The sequence below is a fragment of the Choloepus didactylus genome, chromosome 1, assembly GCF_015220235.1.
Source record: "Choloepus didactylus isolate mChoDid1 chromosome 1, mChoDid1.pri, whole genome shotgun sequence".
Lineage (NCBI taxonomy): Eukaryota > Metazoa > Chordata > Mammalia > Pilosa > Megalonychidae > Choloepus > Choloepus didactylus.
Window position 1 is genome coordinate 208,630,042 of NC_051307.1, and position 21,265 is coordinate 208,651,306.

Genomic DNA, 21,265 nt, shown 5'->3' on the forward strand with positions numbered 1-21,265 from the left:
AGCTTCTCTGGAGCAAAAGTCTGCTTTCAAAGGCCGTCTCCAAAATGTCTCTGTAAGCTGCAGATCCTCTCTCAGCTCCTGTGCATTCTTCAAAGGGTCCCTCTTGGCTGTAGCAAGCTCGCTCCTTCTGTCTGAGCTTATATAGTGCTCTAGTAAACTAATCACGGCCCATGCTGAATGGGTGGGGCCACACCTCCATGGAAATTATCTAATTAGAGTTACCACCTACAGTTGGATGGGTCACATCTCCATGGAAACACTCAAAGGATTCCAATCTAGTCAAAACTAATACATCTGTCCCCACAAGATAGCATCAAAGAATATGGTTTTTTCTGGGGGACATAGTACATTCAAACAGGCACAGCTCTGTTCACTTTTCTCATGCTTTTTTGTTTCTGATCCTCAGCCTAAATCATTTCAATTGCTTTGCCCTCGTGTTCACTGATTCTTTCTTCTGCCAGTCCCAATCCGCTGTTGAAATCCTCTAGGAAATTTTTCATTTCAGTTACTCTGATCTTCAACCAGTATTTCTGTTTGATTTGTTTTCAGAATTTATCTCTCTTTATTGAGATTCTCATATTGTTCACCCATCATTTTCCTGATATCCTTTTGTGCTTTCTCCAGGTTTTCCTTTATTGCCTTAAGCATACTGAATTTTTAAAACATAGTCTTTGTCCAGGATGTCCAAAGTTTAGTCTTCTGTGTTGGTTTCTGAATTATCTTTTCCTTTGGATAGGCCTTCATTTCCTGTTTCATTGTACCGTAATCTTTATTTTGCACACTGTACATTGCAATAATTTAATGTGTTAACTCTGGGATTTAGTTCCTGAGTGTCTGTTCCTTAAGTTTGTATTCAGATAGCAATATGACAGAGATATCCTTGAATGTCAGGAGCTAACAAAAACAAACCAATGCAAAATACCTTTCATGGTCTTCGCACATTGGTGTTGCACTGGCTGGTGCACTCTTCCAGAGTTTATTCTTCCTATCAAGAAGATCAGCCTGAAAGTGAAGCACAGTATCCTCTCCATCTTTTCTGAGCCTGCTTCTTAACTTGGGTTTTTGCTCACTCAAGGCCTTAGGAATTCCCCCATTTACAAGAATCCAGATGTCCCCTCTATTCCCTCTGAAATAGACATCCTCCCACTTCTGGTGCTCTGTTGTATGTCTTAAAGCTGGTAATCCTTTACCCCAGGCTACTTTGACTTAATCTTTCCTTACACTGATTTAGCTGTCCACAAACTGCTTCTGCCTATAGGGCAAGTTCTGGATAGCAGAGCCAGAGAGGAGTATCCTGGTTCTGATTGGCACTGACATACAGGAACCCCAGTATATGCATGGAGGTTACTCTGATCACTCCAGGACAGGGTAAGAATCCACAATGGGAGCACAGATGGCTCCACACCATGTTGGTGGTTGGAGGGAGGGGCCAGCAAGGGCACCACAAGATACTCCTAAAAGCTGCATTTTCTTCATTCAGCTCTTGCCCAGTTACTATAACCCCTTAACTGCTTTCCAGAGCTCTGTAGAACATGGCTCTCCCAGTTTTTGCAATTATTCAATGATTCTGTGGGGGAATGGCACCCTGTGGCATCTCATACCACCACCTTGATTGAGTGGAAGTCTAGAAAATTCTTTCTGAATGATTCTCCCTGAAGTCTTTTCATCGTATGGCAGTGCATTTTGGTCTACCACCAGAGGAAAAGGAGGCTTGGTCAATGTCTGTAAATACTCTGTGTGTGTGAAAAAAATGTTTCTTCTCTATTGAGTACAAAGGTTTGATAGACACACACACATACATACAAAGCATATTAATTGTGTAAGCCAAATCCTATTAATTTAATTTTTATGTACTAGATTGATTTGTTTCTGAGGGAGTTTAGGAAGTTTCCCACACTGACTGTTCATTCATCTATTTGTCCTGGTGTTTCTGTCATTTCTTTACAGCAGTGACTCCAGTTTTGCCCACTCCTCAGCATTCTGGTCCATTCCCAATTCTTCTAATGCCTGATGGAACTTTCCTAACAGCCTGAGAGCAGAGTAACGTGGGTGTCAAGGACTAGGATTCAACACAATATCGCAAGAGCAGACACATAGACCTGGATTCAAATCTTGGCACCACCACTTCCCAGCTATATGAACCTGGAGAGGCAAGTTAACCTCTCTGAACCTCAGAGTTCCTGTCTATTAAATGGGGAGATTAAGAGTAGCTGCCACACTGGAAAGTTAGGTGGATTCAATAAGATAATGCCTGTAAAGCACTTATCACAGAGCAGGGAACATGGTAAAGGTTTAGTAAATGCTAGCTTGTGTTGGGAACAATAAATAACAGGAACATCAACAAAAGCAGCAGCTGCTAACCTTCCCAGAATGCTTAGTATGTGTACGGCACTATGTCAAGTACTTCAATTGCATTAGCTCATTTAATCCTCACAGTAAAGCTATGACAGAGATACAACTGCCATTGCTATCTTACAGATGAGGCCACTGTGGTAAGAGTATTGAGGCAGCTCACCCAAGGTCACCAGTGCGTGGTGGCTCCTGAACTGGGCCTACACCAGGGGATGTGGGGCTGCTCTTCTGATCATAAAGTGGATCATGGAACTCACAACAAGACACAGCACAAAAGGGACTATTTGTCCCAAATCCCTTCCTGTGGCCTCCCACAAATGCCCTGCAGCACCAGACTCTGCTCTGGGTGGCTAATGTGGTTCTTCTTTTGTATCTGGAAAAGCAGAGTGTTCAATAGGATCCAGCTGCCAGCTCAGGGGCAGGCTCACTACAGCCTTATTCACATATTCCAGAGCAGCTCCTGGGTCTGAGATAACCGAGCCCTAAGTAGCCCTCTTGTTCCAAACATGGTCAGAAACACCTGAGATAAAGTTGAGATTGAAAACTAAGCAAACCTTCACAATGAAAGCCATTGTCAGGACTCATTTATTGACAGAAAGTTACACCTTCAAAAGTTAGCACTACTGGAAACAAGCCTTAGCTTCCCAGTTCAACTTCTTTTGTTAGGAGAAAATATACAATACACAAACATATTTTCACTTAAAAAAAAACTGAATAGGTATGACAATTAAATGAAAAGTTGCCCATTGTTCCCTACCTCCACCCTCAATGAGTATCTCTTTCTAGTGGTAACCATTATCAATGGTTTGGGTGTGTCTCCTCTCAAACTTTTTCCTTTATATTTAAATGTGAATATATGTATTTAAATGCATATATGCTTGCACATAAACATGTTTTGTTTTAATGATTCCACCCAAGTGATGTCACAATGTATGCACTGTTTGCTAGATAGCTGTGCTTACTTTATTCACTTAACAATAGGTTTGGGAAAACTCTCCAAGTTTGTGCACACATAAATCATCAGCATTCTTTATTAACTACTGCAGTGTTTCCTACAGTGTGAAGCTACCATAGTTTATTTACCCGTGTCCTTCTTGATAAGCATTTGGGTTGTTGAAGTGGGCAGACTCTAAGATGCCCTCAATGACCCCTGCCTCCTGACATTCATGTTCCTATGTAATCCCCTTCCCTTGAGTGTGGGCTGGCCTAGTGACTTGCTTCTAATCAGTAGAATAAAGCAAAGGTGATGAGATGCCATTTCTGTGATTAGGTTGCAAGAGATTGTACCTTTCATCTTGCTGACTCTCTTGCTGGCGTATAGAAAGACCCTTGTGGCATGAAACAGAGGGCAGCCTCTGGCCAACAGCCTCCAAGGAACGAAATCCTGCCAATAACAACACGAGTTTTAACATGGATCCTTCCCAAATCAAGTCTTACATGACCCTGGCCAACAACTTAGTCACAGTGTTCTGAGAGAACCTGAAGCACCCAGCTAAGTTATGACTGAATTCTTGACGCACAGAAATTGAGATAACGAATGCATTTTGTTCTAATCTGTTAAGTTTATGCTGACTTGATAAACAGCAACATATAACTGGTATAGTTGTTAATTGCTTTCTATCACACACAATGCTGGAACATATGTTCTAGGGCATCTGATTACTGGAGAAGTCATAGGATCAATAACTAGACCTGAGACTATGTAGTACAAGGGTAAGCATATTAAGCATAGATGACGGCACCAAACTGCCCTCTAAAATATTAAATAAATTACACTTATGCAAACAGTATGAATATTCCTACTTCCTCTTATGCCTTTGCCAAAAGAAGTATCATTGATCACTGAAACAATATTAATCTGAGAAAATCATATTTTCTTTGCTTTAATTGGCATTTTCCTGGTTACAAGTCAGGGTGAGCATCTTTTTTATAAATCCATTGGCTATATTTTCCCTCTTCTCCTGAGACATGCCTCTTGGTAGCCTTTGGTCTAAACCTATTTTAATTCAACAACTGGAACTATGGATATGAATGTCACATATGGGGGCACAGGATGGCTATGTGCCCCATTGGTGATATCAGTATTGATCACCCAAAGTGTTATCCAATTTCTCTACCGTATAGTTACTCCTCTTCTCCCTGAAACTAATAAGTCATTATGGGAAGATACAAATATCCTGCTCCTCATCAAACTATCCACCTGAATTTAGCATCCTTTGATGATTCTTGCCTGAACAAAACTTTGTTATGATGGGTACAAACTGACGGTTTTACAACGCCAGTACTCCCTCCACATTTACTGGTTGGCATTAATCTTCTTTTGTAGATAAAATCTCCCCCTCTCACATTTATTTATTTATTATCTGTATGGACTCACAGTTTCCTGTTTTTTTTCTTTTCCCTAAATACAATTAATTTTAGTCCTTACTTATTTTAGTGCCCAAATTTTCCCAGATTTGGCCAGTGAGAGCCCTGTCAAGTTGGCTACTGTTCCCTGTGACATGTGCTATGGTTTTCTGGCTTTGCCTTTATCAATTCCTTACTCTCTGCCACAGCAAAATGTTCTAGGTTCTCCTTGTACCCACCATGCCCAGTCCTGGAATCACCCATTTCTCTGAGGATCCCAAGTAACTTTAAATGGGCAAAGGTATTAGAAACTAAGATCTGGACACCACATGAGCTCATTCAAATGGGCCCATTTTAAGAGCACAGTTTAGTGAGTTTGATGAGTGTATGATCTCATATAACTACCACCACAATCAAGACATAAAATGCTTCTTTCACCACCACCCCAAAAGCTCCCTTATCTTGCTTGTTTTTACATGTACTATTTTTTCTATCCCAAATGCCCTTCTTTTCTGGCCCCCATCCATCCTGCAAAATTCAAGTCTCAAATATTACTTCTTAGAATTCTATTCAACTTTCTCAGCCAAGAACCGCAGTTCCCTCTTCTTTGCTCTCATAGAACTGTGAATCAAAGTGCTTGTTCAATAGTCAAAGGGCTTTATTCACGACTGATTCTCTAACCAATATGGTATCCTGAGGTGGGTTAAGCAACCTCTCTCTGTCCTTGTTTTCCCATCTGTAAAGTGGGTCATCCTCAACCCATTCCAATCTCCACCATAGGCAATCCTACCCATTCAACGCCCAAAGTATCTCTTGGATCTTTGCCTTTCCGTAAACCTCCACTGCAACCTCTCTAGTCCATGTCACCCGTATCTCTCCCTCCTGGAGAACTGCCTCCCATCCCCAAATTCTAACTTTGGACCCATCAAAATGCATTTTATAAAATGCAGCCAAAGTTGTCTTTTAAAATGTCCATCAACACGTGACCCTCAGCTGCTATGCATTATGATGGCTCCTCTGTGCTAGGGTGAAGAGGCCCTCCCCCACCACCAAGGCCCGGAAAGCCCTTCTTGGTCTGCCCTTTCTGGTCTTTCCTTGCTTATTTCATACTGCATTCCTCTGACTTGCTTTCTCTGAATTTCTCCAATTTTCCACATTCCCTCCTGCTCTCTTTTGCTGGGATACTTCCCCCCATCTTACCTGCTTAATTCCTTCTTATCCTTCATGTAGTTATATCCTCAGAGAAGCCTATGCCGACTTCCCCAGTGAGGTCAACTCCCAGCCCCCGGTCTCCCATAGTGCCTTCCCCAGAAATGTGTCACTTTTTGGTAGCACTTACCATATTGTACCATCTCATTTACATTCTGTGATATTTTCAATGAAGATTCCTAACTGGAATCGAATGTTGTAACACCAGACACTTTGCCTCTCCTATGATTGACACTCAGGGAGTATTAATTGAAAATGTTAATAAGTTAAAAGAACTAATTAGTTGAAAGAAACAGCACCTTGGGGTTGGCGTCATGATGAAATGAGATAATGCAAAGCATGGTATGGCCATGGTTCAGTACAAAACATGGAAAAGTACTTGATAGCAGTGGTTAATTAAGGAGTTGCTGTATATTGGGGATGGGGGGATTATACATAAGCTTTATCACGCACTTAGCATTTTCTAGTGTGAGGTCTTATTCAGATGTCTGTCTTCTCCGCCATCCCCAAAATGCCTTGAAGGCAGGCACTAAGTTATACTCCTCTTGTACCTCCAGCATTGGTTAGAGTCTTTATTCTTCATCGTGGTTCAATGAGTGTGTGGCATATCCACAAACGACTAAATGGACCAATGAAGTCTATCCAGCTTCTATGCACGTCCACTAATTCACGGGCTTATCTGAGGGTTTAACTGGGTTGATATTTTCGAAGTGCTTAGAACAGTGTCAGGCAAATCTTAAGTTCTCTGTTAAATAAATATACACAGATACACAATGCACCAAACAAAGAAAAGAAATCTGTGCCCTCGGGCCCATCAGAGAAGAGCTGCATGTAGGGGAGAGGAGAGGTTGGGATGGGGTAATTTCTCTCTATACATCTAAAGCTGTTTTTGAAAACCATGAAGTACTTACCATTCACCTCCTTTCTTGAGTTCACATCACATTTTACTAACCTCTCCTTAACCCATTTTTTAAAGCCTATTATTAGTTGTAGTATATAATGAATTTGCCCTTAAATTGCTCTCTCCTGTTCTTTAAACCATTGCTATTTACTCTTCCTAAGTTAATCAAACCTAAGTTGGATTGTGTAATAGTCAAAGCTGAAAATGCTCAATCTGGACCTTTTTTCCCCAATTATTTATGATTATTGTTTCTGACCACAGATGTGGGCTTTTTTATCTTACCTTTTCCCAAAGGAACTCCACAACCCTAATCCAGATCCTTTTCTAAAACTTCAATACACATGAAAACAAAACCCAGTCAATTCTCTTACTTCTAATAAAAATCTGAAACTGCTGCATCTTCTCACCAAGCCCAGTGGTTGGTATTTGAACAATTTAGTCACACGGGCCATTTAGCACCGTGACAACCATGGTGCCTGAGTTACTTGTGTCCAAGAGGCTTGCCTGTGCAGCCACAGCATCTCCTTAAGGAGTCAGGGAGAGAATGGCAAGACCCCTCCGTGAGCGTCTGCAGGGGCCATTGTTCCAGTTCAGAGTGAGTGCCTCCAATATGGCAGCCATCTCTTTCATATTCAGTGTGTAGTTATGAAACCATCACTATTTTCTATTTAAACCTCATTGGTGTGATTCTCATCTAGGAAACTGAATCATGCTTTCAATTCCTTACATCCCAGAACATAATCATTTTTCTTCAGAAGTAAATAAAGCAGTGTTTTGGACTTCTTTGAATGTCTTTTCAAAGGCAAAATCTTTTCTTTAGGGCCAGCATTCATCATTGATGCCTGTCTTTTGCTTGGACTGAAAGAAAAAAAAAACGTCCAGTCTTCCAACTGGCTATTCTCTGGTTGCCTTAATTCATGGGAAGCCAAGAAGGGAAAGATTGGTAGGTTCAACAGTGTTGGACAAGGATAAACAGAATCATATCGCATTAACTGTAATTTACAGCATTTCATCACATCCCTGCTTTTGCCAAAGCTGGCAAAGATCAACCCCTACTGGAAAAAAAACAGGGGTGGGGGGATGGAGTGGGGGAGGAGATCAAATAGAGAATCTGAATTTCTGTTTTCTAAGCCAGAATTTGAGAATTAGACCCCCATCAGCACTTTCTTGACTGTTTTGCTCGTTCGTGCTATAAAAATAAATATCACAAAATATTTTCTGGACTCAGCCTAGTCTGTTACTAAAACTAAAACCAGCGTGCCTACAAACAGACCCACTGAGGCTTGTCCCACAAGGATGGTCATTTTGAGCTGGCAGGTGGCCACTGGAGTAGTTATTGAAATTCAATTCAAAATGATGTACTCTGCATGGAAAATGCCCATTTATGAGCATGCAAAGGATGAAGAATTTCACAGGAAGATGACAGCAATGACAACTTCTAGGACCTACCAGTGTTGCCTGGAGATGATTACCCCAAAACACACATGCATTCCCAGAGCTTTGCTGGAGAGTCTTCTAAAGGCTGGGACTACGTGTGTTGAGATGGAATCTCTGTATATGAGGCTATTTATTACAGGCTGAAAAAACAAATATATGTAACAGGAGCTTGGTGGAATTTATAGCCAAGATACCTAAAATGGAACAGACATCAGGGATTGTAACCACCAGGCTCAGACCAGAGCCCAGAGCTTAGTTCTTCTAACCTGAGGGCTCCCCAGCCCACTCAGGGGAAGAACATCTGGAAGTTATGTTCTCTCTGTAGAACCCCAGGAAACACTGATGGCATTTTCCCCACCAATATGACCTAGGAACAATTCTTCTAGCTAAAACTAAGACAATGTTATGGGCATGTCATTTAACAATGTAACCCTAAACATTATACTTTTTTTTTCAACTTTTTCTCCCACAAGAACTAAATAATCTCCATGAGGTCAGAGACCAGGTCTTATTTCCCGCTGCGTTCTGGGAGTCTCAACAAGTGTCCTCAGAAGCAGCATGTGGTCAAGATGTGTGTACCTGGTCATTTCAGAGTTCTTCAAGCAAATTCACTTGCTACTACTGAATCTGTTAGTGAGATAGAACCACAGATTTTAAAAAATAAATTAAAGGGGAGGGGAATGCTCAGCAGTGAAGAAAATTCTATTCAGCAATATCACGTCATCCTTTAAATTGCAAAAAGACAATGACTATACAATTTTAGGAGTGGTAATTTCTTAGGTTCACCTACTTGAACACCAGCAATTGGTACAAACAACATTTGAGAATCATCAGCCTAACCTATTCTGGTGTTGCGGAGTTCTTATGTCTAGAATGCAAGTCGGGTTAGGACACCCAAACATCAGCTTGACCAAAAATGGCAATTAATGACCACAGGCTAAAAGGCAGTCCATGGAGTGATTCCATATAGTTGGGCATGCCCTAGAGATGAGCCTGCCCAATCTCAGTATCCACATGGGATTTGGTGTAGCCTTGAGCTGGGGACAGGGAGGAGTTATCATTTATTTATTTCAAAAATAGTCATTCCGGCCATCTACACATCAGGTACTATCCTGGGCGGTGAGAAGACAGTAGCGAATAAGACAAAGTCACTGACCTCATGGAGATCATTTCATTCTTGTGGAAGAGAATGGCAGTTTTATAAAAAGAAGTATAATAGATGGTCAATTAGGAGCTATGAAGAAAAGTAAAGTAAGATAGGGGGTTGGGACAAAGAGGGGAATGGGCTGATGACAGGTTGTTCAGGAAGGCTTTTATGGAGAGGCGACACTTGAACACATACTTGAATTATATAGAAGCTGACACCAAGTGATAATTGGATCCACTGATATCTGACAAGATTCCACAGGGCTTTTTGGTGTGAAGCAGCAACCCACAATGACATTAAAATGATCAGATAAGAACAGCTCATTGGACAACCACACTTGAGCACTGAAAATACTTAGAAACATCTTATTTCTTCCATTAGACTGGCAGAAATGTAGCGAAGTACTCAGAAAAGTAGAAGGCATACAGGCATATAAATAAGGAAAATTCTAAAATATCTATACATGCCTGCTCTCATAATAAAAAACTATACATAAGTTAACACGTGAGACCTGAGTACATGTTAGCAGGAAGTCTTTACTCTTAACTCACAAATAATACTTATTGAATCATTTTCCATACTCTACTTCAAATGACAGACAATTATGTGTTCCAGAAGAACTGTTATGGGGTAATGGAATCTTTGTGCCAGCTGTGGGATATAGCAGGGCCTGAGGATGGAGAAGGGAGAGGAGAAAAGAAACACAGAGGCCCAACAGGAAGTTACCACAGAAGTACCCTTGAAAGAAAGGTCAGTGGCTTGAGCTGGGGCAGTAGTAGGAAGGTTGTGAGAAGCAGTCAGTACTTTAACGTAGAAGGAACAGAACCTCCTGGAAGAGTAGATGGGGGTACGAGGGAAAGAGGAAATCAGGGACTTCTAATGTTCTCAGCCTGAGCACCTAGGGTCTCACTTGAGATGGGGAGACCTGGAAAGGTGCAGGTTTGGAAGGGGAAATCAGGAGTTCTTTTTGGGACATGTTAATTTGAAATACTCATTACATATCCAGATAGAGACTGAGCAGTGGATGGAAGTGAGACAAGTGTCGATGATTTGTTCCTGAGGGGTGCAACATCAAAATGGTAAATGCAGTTCTCATATCCCTTAAATTCTGGGAAATATTTCATTTCTGATTCTGAAGAAGTAATTTCATGCCAATTTTACTAACTGAATATATCAAAAATTCTATGACTAATAATTACTGAATACACATTCTTATTTAAGTGCATGTGGAACATTTACCAAAATTGACCCCATACTGGGGCACAAAGCACATTTCAACAAATTTCAAAAGACTGTGTCTCACCTCACTGGAATTAAATTAGAAACTAATAATAAAAAGATAACTAGAAAATTTCCAAATATTTAGTAATTAAGCATTACACTTCTCATAATCTATCAGTTGAAGAAGTAATTAAAATAGAAATTAGAAATTCTTTGAACTGAATAACGGAAATTTGATGTATCAAAATGTGTGGGATACAGCTCAAGCATTGTTTAGAGGCAAATTTATAGATTTAAACACATACACCAAAAAGAAGGGTAAAACTCAGCTATCTAAGCTTCTGTCTCAATAAGCTAGAAATAAATTAACAAGCCATATTCAAATAAAGCAGAAGGAAGGAAATAATATAGATCAGAGCAGAAAGCAAAAAAAAAAAAAAAAAAAAAAAATTGGAAAACAGACATATGACAAGAAAAACCAAAAAAGCCAAAAGTCAGTTCTTTGACAAGATTAATAAACTGACAAACCCAGAGGAAAAGGGACCAAGAAATAAAGAAAGAATGAAAGGAAAACATAAATTACCAATATCAGGAAGTGAAAGGCCACATCACCAGAGGTCATATAAATATTTAAAAATAAGAATGGGTTATTTTCAACAACTTTATGCCAATAAATCCAACAAATTAGATGAAATGGATGACTGCCTTGAAAAACACAACTTCACAAAGTTAACACAAGAAAAGACAAAATACCTGTACATCCATTAAAGAAATTAAATCTTTAATTAAAAACCTCCCCACAAAGAAAACCCAGGCTCAGATGGTTTCATGAGTGAAATTTTCTGAAGATTTAAGAGTTTAGAGAAAGGGAGCACTTTTTGATTCATTTAATGCCATTATAAGAAAAGAAAATTACAAGCCATTCTCTCATAAACAGAAAAATAATTTCTTGAACAAAGAAAATTTTTCTTTAAATATTCCTTTGTTTGGCTTATTTTGTTTAGTTAGATTAACTTGTAAGTACATATGAGATACTCAAATGGCTCCCAGAAACATTTTGGGAGATTTTATTGAATTGACTGGATGTCTTTTATAGGCTTACAAACCAGTCAGATGCAGCCATCATATAAGGCAATGGTTCTCAAAATATGGTCCCCAGACAAGCAGCATCAGCATCACCCAGAACTTGTTAGAAATGCAAAACCTCATACCTACTGAATCAGAAACCACAACAGAAAGCCAACAATCTAAACTTTACAAGCCTTCCAGGTGATTCTGATGCCCACTAAAGTCTGAAAACCACTGAGAACCACTGAGAACCCAGTGGTCATCAATGTTTATTTTTTTACTGCTCTTCTTGCAACACCTATGCCATGTTCACATATACAACACCTTCCTCTAAGAAACAGTTTTCAAGGAAATGGAAGAAAAAAATTATGGGGAAATAAAAGGTTACAATAATTTGAAATCTCTAAAACTATTGATAGGACATAAGTAATTGACAGTTGCCGCTGTGGCATAGTTTCCAGATTTAGACATAATTTCTGAGTTCATTAGCTTTATCTCCACTTCTGTCTCAATGGAGAAGGCTTATCAGAATTGCAGTTTGGTGGGAGTGATGTTACCATACTCCCTCATGATCTGCATACAGGAGAGGGGTTAGTTTAGAAGCTGAGTTCTGGAGCAGAGGCTTGAAGTTCCTCTCCCCCACTTAATAGCTGGGAGAACTTGGGCAAGTCTCTTAACCTGTCTGTGCCTCAATTTCCTCATCTGTAAAACAGGAATAATTGTTCCTTCCTCTTAGGGTTGTTAGTATTAAATGAAAGAATATATGTAACGTCCTTAGGATAGGGCTTGGTATTTAGTAATTCCTCAATAAATACTAGTAATTATTATCATTAGCATTGAAACTATTAGCTCAAACAAAAGTAATCCATTCCAAAATTTCACCTTATAATTGATTTATCAGATCAGCCCTTTTGGCAGCAAGTATTAGAGCTAGTTTAGGCAGAAAGAGAGAATTTATAGATGTGTGTAAACCATTCGTGGAAATGGTAGAAGAGAGTTGGTTTCAGTGATGACGGCAACCAATACCTCTCTCAGAGTGTCTCATTCCTGCTTCTCTCTGCTTCACCTTCATTCTCTGAGATGACAGACTGGGTTCTTTCACAGGGCAGGGAACACAGTCATCAGGTGTTTCTAGTTTTACAGCCTCAGTGCTTTGTTACCCGAGAAGAGACCCAAATAAAACACTCAAGGGAATGAACTTTGGCCCAGCTTGGGTCATCGCCCTTCTTGGAACCAATTTCTCTGGCCAGGGAAGGGTATTACGGAGGAACATGGCAACTCTTATTTGAAATCCAGGTTAGAGGAGAGGAGAGGGATGATGAGATACTCAAAAGAAGCATGACACTGTTCCCAAGAGGAGAGAGGGGTACACAAGACACAAAAATAACGTGTCTACTGTAATTGTCGTTAAGAATGGATTGTTAGAAGTCTCCCCAAACCATGCAACTGTCCCTCAAGTTTTATTTGTGGATTTGGAGATAAACTTTCTACACCACCTGAAAGTTCACAACTGCTGAAGGCCAACATCAACACCCAACATCAACACCACTGCCGAAAGCCAGAAAGCAATGTTAGAAATGATCAGGCAGCCCTTCAAAATTCAGCTAACTCTGATGCTACAATTTATGAGCATTTCCCCCTGTACCCAACAATAATGGGACCTACAGAAATGTTAGGTGGACCCTGCTGGGCTCACCACCCAAGGTAGCATTTGGTACTGCGCCCCAAAATAAGCTCATCTGCTAGGTGACATTAGCCATCTCCATCCAGGCAGAAGCTGGGTTCAGGCTAGAGGTTCACCTGACACCAAATGCTTATCTTTAAACTACTCTTTCATTTCTCCTCTATCTTACCGGTGGAGAAACATTGCAGAAATAAAATATGCAGGCATTTTGGATTTGTTAAGGCAAGCACTAAGACTTTGGTGATCTTAATAGCACTCTCATGAAAGGCAAGAGTGAGTTAGCTCCCAGAACTTACTCAGGCGGGTACCATGCCAAGCCAATGACTGAGACTCCGAAAAATGTTGAAAACAGATCTTGCCATTGAAAGATAAAATGTTGGGACATATTTTCTTATTTCCACAACTATCTTTTCCTCTTCTTCAAAGAAGTGTCTAGCTATCTCCTGGAAGAATAGAGAAAACCATGGTAACTGGGGGCGCCGGGGGGGGTGGGCACTTATGTAACTTCCTTCCTGAAAGTCTCTTTCAAGCTCAGCCATTACCCTTGAAGTTCACATCAATGAATCATCATTTAATGCTCACCCTCCAATTTCACAAAATGGCCTCATCATACTTGTTCTTGCCTCAGACTGTAGGGCTAGGAATTTCTTTTACTTGAAGAAAATTGTGCAAGCACAGACAAAGCAGATCCAACTCAATCATTTGGTCTTTTGGTTTGAGTCAACTACAACTATTTCGGGGAGGAAGCATTGTTTAGTGCAAAGAACTTTGACCCGGGGTCAGGGCCAGCTCTGTCACTTAAAACTGTGAGTGTCCCTGAGCCTGTTTCATCTCTCATAAAATAACAATAAAGTGCTCATTATGTGCTGCGCACTGTTCTAAGATGCAGTAACTCTTTTAGTCCTCACAATGACCCTACTTAGTAAGCACTATTGTTATCACTATTTTACTATTGAGGCAACTGAGGCACAAAGAGCTGATGTAACTTGCTTCAGGTCACATATGTGGGGAGTAGCAGAAGTCAGGGTTTGCCAGGCAATCCTGCTTCTGAGTCTGCACAATCATTTTCCAAAACTGCAAAATCGGGGTAATGATCATATCTGCCTTACAGCTGTTGTCAAGGTTAATGTATGTGAAATCTGTGGCCTGCAACAGATACTCCAAATATGAATAATAAAAATTAAAAGTTGCAGAGGGTTAGAGATGCAATATAACCAGAAGCAGTGGAAGATACTGGGGAGTTAGAAACAGGTCCAGTGTTCACAAAAAGCTTAAAATCTGGAGGAGCAATTCCTATGCATGGGACACACGAGATACCCAAATTGTGTGGTCACATCGAGTGTATAATGAGTCTCCAAAAACATTAGAGCAGAGAAGTTACGAAGGAATGCTTCAAGGAATAAGACCTATAAAACTTAAAAATTATTCTTATCACTTTGTGGTTGTTTATTTACATGATTGCCTCTCACAATGGATTATAACTTCCTCAAGGTTTCAGGGTTTAGGCTTTTTAACTTTCCATTCCCACCATCTAATATGATACCCAACCCAAAGGTGAGATCCTGAAATGCAGTTGAATTGAAAAATTCTTTGTAGATAAACAAGGTGTGACTAATGGAATTGGAATGACTGAATCACTTAGGTGGGAAGGGAGAACATTTAGTTGACAGATGCTTAGAGATACAAGGTGAGGCTCTTGGATGGAGTGGAATTTAGACAAGAGGGATGGTTTAGGCTCAGGGAGTTTTAAATCTTAGGATGGGCCAGGGAGGACAGTTGCATATATGATCCAGCAACATGCTGTTTAGGTAAATCAAAATGTTCTCATGTCTGTGCCAAGGGTGTTCTATTAAACCAGCTGCCACTGGGGCTGTTCTTCTGGAAGGGTCAGGACAGTGACCATCCTAGGATGGTTCTATGAAGAATTAGTCACCTCTCTAGAAATCCACTCTTGTCCTCAAATGAATATTTGTTTTCAGAAAAATTCAGTAATAAGAATTTGGGGGTCACCCTGGTATTTGCCCCTCCACTTAAACATCACAGTGCCAGCTACGGTGTCTAGTAGTTCCCAATGGCACCATAAGGAAAAATGCACCAGAAGCCTTTCCACACAAATGGTTGAATCATGGAAACAGCCAATTCAGCATCCAGTTAATTCAATAAAATACATCAGCCAATTTGACTGTTTAAGGCACATTGGCTGATAGTTTAGCCTAAATGGTCTGTGTTTCAAACTGGCCACATTAGGTAGGTATATTTCAGGGCTACTGAGATTAAAGAAAAGGTACATGAAGAATTTTTATAAGAAAGAAGATGTTAAACTACAATTTATTTAATAGTTTATTGTATGGAAAAAAACCCTGAGGCACTGTATTGCTATTTGTCATCCGACAAAATCACAGCTCTTGTTCACTATGATTTGATACCAAGTGATCAGAGCGCAAAACTTTTCGAAAGTTTTTTTTACATATGTGTATGTCCTAATTTGTGCTGTGTTTATTATCACCTGCAACTCCTCACAGAATACAATAAGGAATGCTCTCAATGTTTACCACTGTCATGTTAGCAGGTGTTGATCATTCAAATAAGTTGTGGGGATCTTGCTGATGTCATGTTACTCTCCTAGTTTGAATTATTTTCTTGAAACAGACCAAGAGACAGATTTGATCCTCAAAAAGGAATTATGATTAATTCTGTTCTGAGGCGCAAATGTACTCTTTGGGGTATCAGGTGATGTATTGCCACCCACTTTTTAATGCAAGATTGCAGTTTGGAAAATCTCTTTTCCCAAAATGTTTTTGGGAGCCATCATAGGTGTCATGATGATTTGGTGCCAAGTGATCAGAGGATAAAATTGTCAAATTCTTTTACACCTAAGAATGCTTTGTTTCTTTACCTTCCACTGAGTTCCCATCTACTTGGTGATGCGGATGGCCTAACAGATACCCGCGGAGCCTGGGACGTTCAGAGCTCTTGTGTGCACATGAGTCCAGTAGAACATTCAGGTTATAGATGGGATGGCTTCTATCATTTCATTTATAAAGCCTGTGGCATCCAGCCCTCAGGTAAGAATGAGGCCCAGTAGGATGCTCTTTGCGGACATCAAGTCCCGAAGGACAAAGTTGGCTCTTTCCCCTTCCACCCACCAGACATGGCAGCATCAATCCATCATGAGTTTTGCTGAAGATCCACCATGAGTTTTGCTGAAGATTTATATCCCTTTAAGGTAGGCCATAAGCAGCCTTCCCAAGCCATCAGGCTTGAGAGAAGTAACCAACCATTTTATTTCTTCTCCCTGTTTTTGCTGTCATTCTGACCATTTCACAATTGGGATCTTGATGACTGTCCCATCTTTCATGGCTTTTGTTGAGTTTGACCCCAGGCTGAAAACGGGACATGTGTTTATTTTACCTAACAAAGTACCCATGGCTGAAAGGCTCAGAGCGGCCGAGTACTGTACTTTCTCCCCCTCCAGATGGGGCTGTAATTATAATTTAACTGTCTGGGTCCAACTTAAGGTGAGGAAAAGATATATTAAGTTTGCACACATGTTTTTTCCCCTTCCCCCACCCACATCCCTTCAACTCTCCACATTTCAAATGCAACCACCTTTTGGGGGAGGTGCACGTCTATGTATGTGTGTGTACACACAGTCGCGTTAAAATTCTCATTTTGCAAAGTTTATGCAAAAACCAAACACCTGGGTTCAGAGTTTCCTAAAGGAGTCATCTGAAGTAGGTGCTTTATGCCAAAATGTCACAAAGATTTATGTGCTTTCATTTGTGCATTAAATTGAGGACAGGTGGGAGAATTCTCAAGCCTGAGAAAAACTGATAGCTCATTTCTCCCTTAGAAGAGAGATGGCTGTTATGACTACTGCTGGTTTAGATAAAATAGATACAGACCTTGTAAAGAAAAAAAAAAAAAAGGAGGGGGAGCTCGTGTTTGAAAAGCAATATTTCAGCAGTCAATTACGTCTGCGATCATGTTTCTCACAAATGGGAACCCTGGAGTGGGAACCCCAGGTGAGTCCCACCCCCACTGCAAACAGAATGGGCAAACCATGCCCACGCAGCCAAGAAAGTGGCCTGGCCTCCCTTCATGCTCACAGAGAACGGGCCTTTGGAATGGAGGTAGAAGGCGGCCTCAACACATTCCATTTTAATGGCTTGCAACAGAGTCAGTTACACATATGTAACCACTCATTTTTTAATTTGATTCTTGTTTCAAACACCTTTTCAGGACCCAATACATCTAAAAAATGTCATCACTTGATAGGTCGCTACTCTATGCCTGGCCTTGAAACAAGTGATTCGATGTGCTGAATATTCACTTGGATTTGAAATAAGAGTGAAAAGAATTTGCATCTCAGAAAGGGAATACTATTTGGAAAATGCAGTCAAGCCAGATTTTTCAAAAAGGGAAATGAGAGCTGCACTTGGAAAGCCTGGTGGTCAGCCTCTCCTAAGTAAGACACTGTTTGTCCCTCGAATGACCTTGAGGCACACTGGATAAATCAAAATTATTCTGCACACTCAATCCCCTGAAGATTCCAACTGAGCTTCTGAATCAAATATTTATCAAACTGTGGATTTATCTTTAAAGGAAGAATTTCCTATTTAGAAACCAGAACTGCATTCACATTGAAGGGTAAAGGACATGTTATTGCATGACTTCACTCAGTTACATGGATACAAATGAAATTTGAAACCTCCTAATGATTTCCGATTTTCTCTTGTGTAGGAAATTACTACAATTCTAGTGACAGTTAAAGGGAGGTAGATAAAGGAAGACATTTTATAAATTGAAAGTAAAAGGTGTTAATAGTTCAATAAGATAAATGCTTGCATTTTAAATTTGGATTCCAGAAGAAATTACAATACAGGAAATGACAAATTTTTTTTTCTACGCTATAAAAAACACTCTCTCACACCCAGATTGGAGAGTGGTGTTATAGCTGGAATATTATTGGGTGGTGCTCTATTTAATTTCTAAAATATATAATTTTTCCTTGTATTATTTTTTAGCTAAAGTTTTGATTGAAATTCCACTGCCTGATGGGAACAGTCCAATGTGGGATTTTTGTGTTTTTTTTTTTGTTTTTTGGTTTATGTTTCAGTCTTTATCACATTTGAAAAGGCTTCTGCCATTATTACTTCCATTTTTTTCTGTTAGACACATCCCCCACATACACACTTCAAGGCATCCAATTACACTGCTAGAAGCTGTCCCATAGTTCATGGATGCTTTGTTCATTTTCTTTTTCAGTCTTTTTTTTCCTGTTTGGGAGATTTTCTATTGCTATGTCTTCCAGTTTACTAATCTTTTACTCTGCAGTGTTTAATCTTCTCATCTTCTGTTAATCCTATCCAGTGTATTCTTCACCTCAAATATTGTATTCTAATGTTATTTTGCAGTTTAAAGACAAACACAAAGAATTCTCTATGGTCTATAAGCATGCCTGAAAAGACAGCCCTGCCTTATGTTTGCACAATTCTTCATGACAATGGTTCTTAACCGTTTTTGAGATGCATGACCCAAACATGCAAAAAACTGCTTATACATACAGGGGATCCATAGACCTTCTAATATCCATTCCTTGACCTTGTGCAGAGTCATAGAGCCAGGTGACCACCCCAGCTTTGCACTTCACACTTTCACCTACAGTATTTCACTTCATCCAGACTAAGGTCTTCTGAGGATCATATCCCTCAGGTCCAGGTCACTCTCACCTCAGCTAGAGTCTCCAGTGAGGCCTGAGAACCCAGGTCTCACCACCGCCAGCTAGTGCAGAGGGGCTTACTTTCTCTATTCCCTCTGCCATGGCTCTGGGTAGCTGGCATCACCCTCCCAGGCAGGATCCAAGTTAAGATAGGACTGGCCATGCTTGGTAGGCTGATTGGGCAGAGTATGAAAACACATTTTTTCCAGAAAGGAGTCACCAAGGTTGGTTAGGTTCCTAATTCATACCTCCACAATGCTTAGGAGGGGCAAGAGCACTAGTACCTTACCTCCAAGCATCACAAGTTCTCCACGGGAAATTTCCTGTGGCTCCTTTGGGGCAAATCCTCCTTGTCATGGTGATACCAGAAACAGTGTCCCAACCTCTGGGGCAAATAGCTCCCCTATTTCCCTAACAGTTCCAGTGAACATGATGTGAAGCAATCAAAACAAGAACTAACAATCAGCACTGGCTTTGTCCAGGCACCATCCCAAGCACTTTATACATATTGGCTCATTTAATCCTAACGACAATCTTATTAGGCAAGTGCTATTATTACCCTCTTTTCACCAATGAGGAAAGTGGGACACAGAGAGATTTTTAGTTTGCTAGGGTCATGCAGCCAGTAAGGGGTGGAACCAGGACTCAAATCCCAGCTCAAAGTCCGGTCTCTGACCACATGGCTCCGTTGCCCAAGGCGAGCCTCAAGGTTGGCTATGAGAATAGAGCATAGGCAGACTCATAAATAAACTCACATGCATATATTAAGGGTTTTGATCAACACTGTTTCTTTTATTGATGGGGATATGCAATCAAAGAAGATTCGGAACACCCCACTCAGTTTATGGGACGCAGAGTTTGAGGAGGAACCTTGAAGGCATGGAAATTATGAGAGCTAGAAGCTGCTGTGGACTCAGGGTGTGAAAGAAAACCATAGACGGTCAACTTCTCCCCTGTGTCCATCACCAACATAGCAAGGTTTTTAGGTTCAAGTAAGGCAGGTCTAGGTGGAGGAAAAGGGGTTGTTTCAGAAAAACAAGGTGACAAAATGGAAACACCATGTGATTTCATGCAGCTGTAGCCAGAATGTCCAAAACAACTCACAACCAATGGCTGGCTACTGTCCACTGGGGGGATGTAAGTTGGAAACTGTTCCATTGTAGATTCACAAGACCTGTTGTTATTCTGTATTCATGCCTGTATCAGACTATGTACCATAAATCTCACAATATAGGGGTTTGAGGATAAAGTCATTGCAAGGCAAAACTTGTCAAGAATCAACCTTTCCCTACAAATCCCTTAAACTGTCCATAAAGTAAACTACACAGACACACCTCTGTCAGCGAGTTCATCACACCCAATCCTTCCGCCAAAAAGGAAGATTTCTTTTCCTACAAGTGGAGCACCTAAGGAAACTGCCTTGAATTTAAGGGCCATTTTGTTCCATCATAGATCTTTAAGCAGCAGAACTGCCTTCAACATAGCCAGATGCTTAAATGATCTAAGTAACAGGACAGACAAAGGAACCAGGAGATTCCAATTTCCCAGCTGTGTCCACCCAAAGGCATAATCCAACTGAAGGAATGATACACAGAATTCATCTGGGTGGATGACTTTAATTTGACTAAGTTAACTATGCACTCTTATCCACAAAGGCAGGGCTGGTGTTTAGCCATTACACATTGGTGTGCTGGTTCTAACTGGTCAGTGTCTATGATATCTTGATCAGCCTTCTCTGAATTCATACATTGACCTGAACCTGCACACATACCTGATACTTATCACTGCAACATCAGCACTACGTCTGGGACTCCCTAGCTTTACGGGTGCATTTATTTATCCTCCAAAGCCCAGCTCAAATGCTACCTCTTCTGTGCAGCCTTCCATGGTTCTCTCCACCTGGGCATGATCTCCTCCTATGACTTCTGTCCTTTTGCCATTTCTTACATGCTGCCTTTTTTAAAATGTGACTGGAGAACGGACACCTTGTCTAGGAAGTGAGCTCCTGTGGATCCTTTTATAAAGTCAGTGGTCAGTAAATCTTTCAGAGAAAATAAAACGAATGAATGACTGATTTCAATCATTTGTGTGGATCAGAGAAAGCCATGGGAAAACATAATAAATTGCAAAAATACTAGGTATATTAGCACAAAATGTTTTACATTTTGAATATAGTGT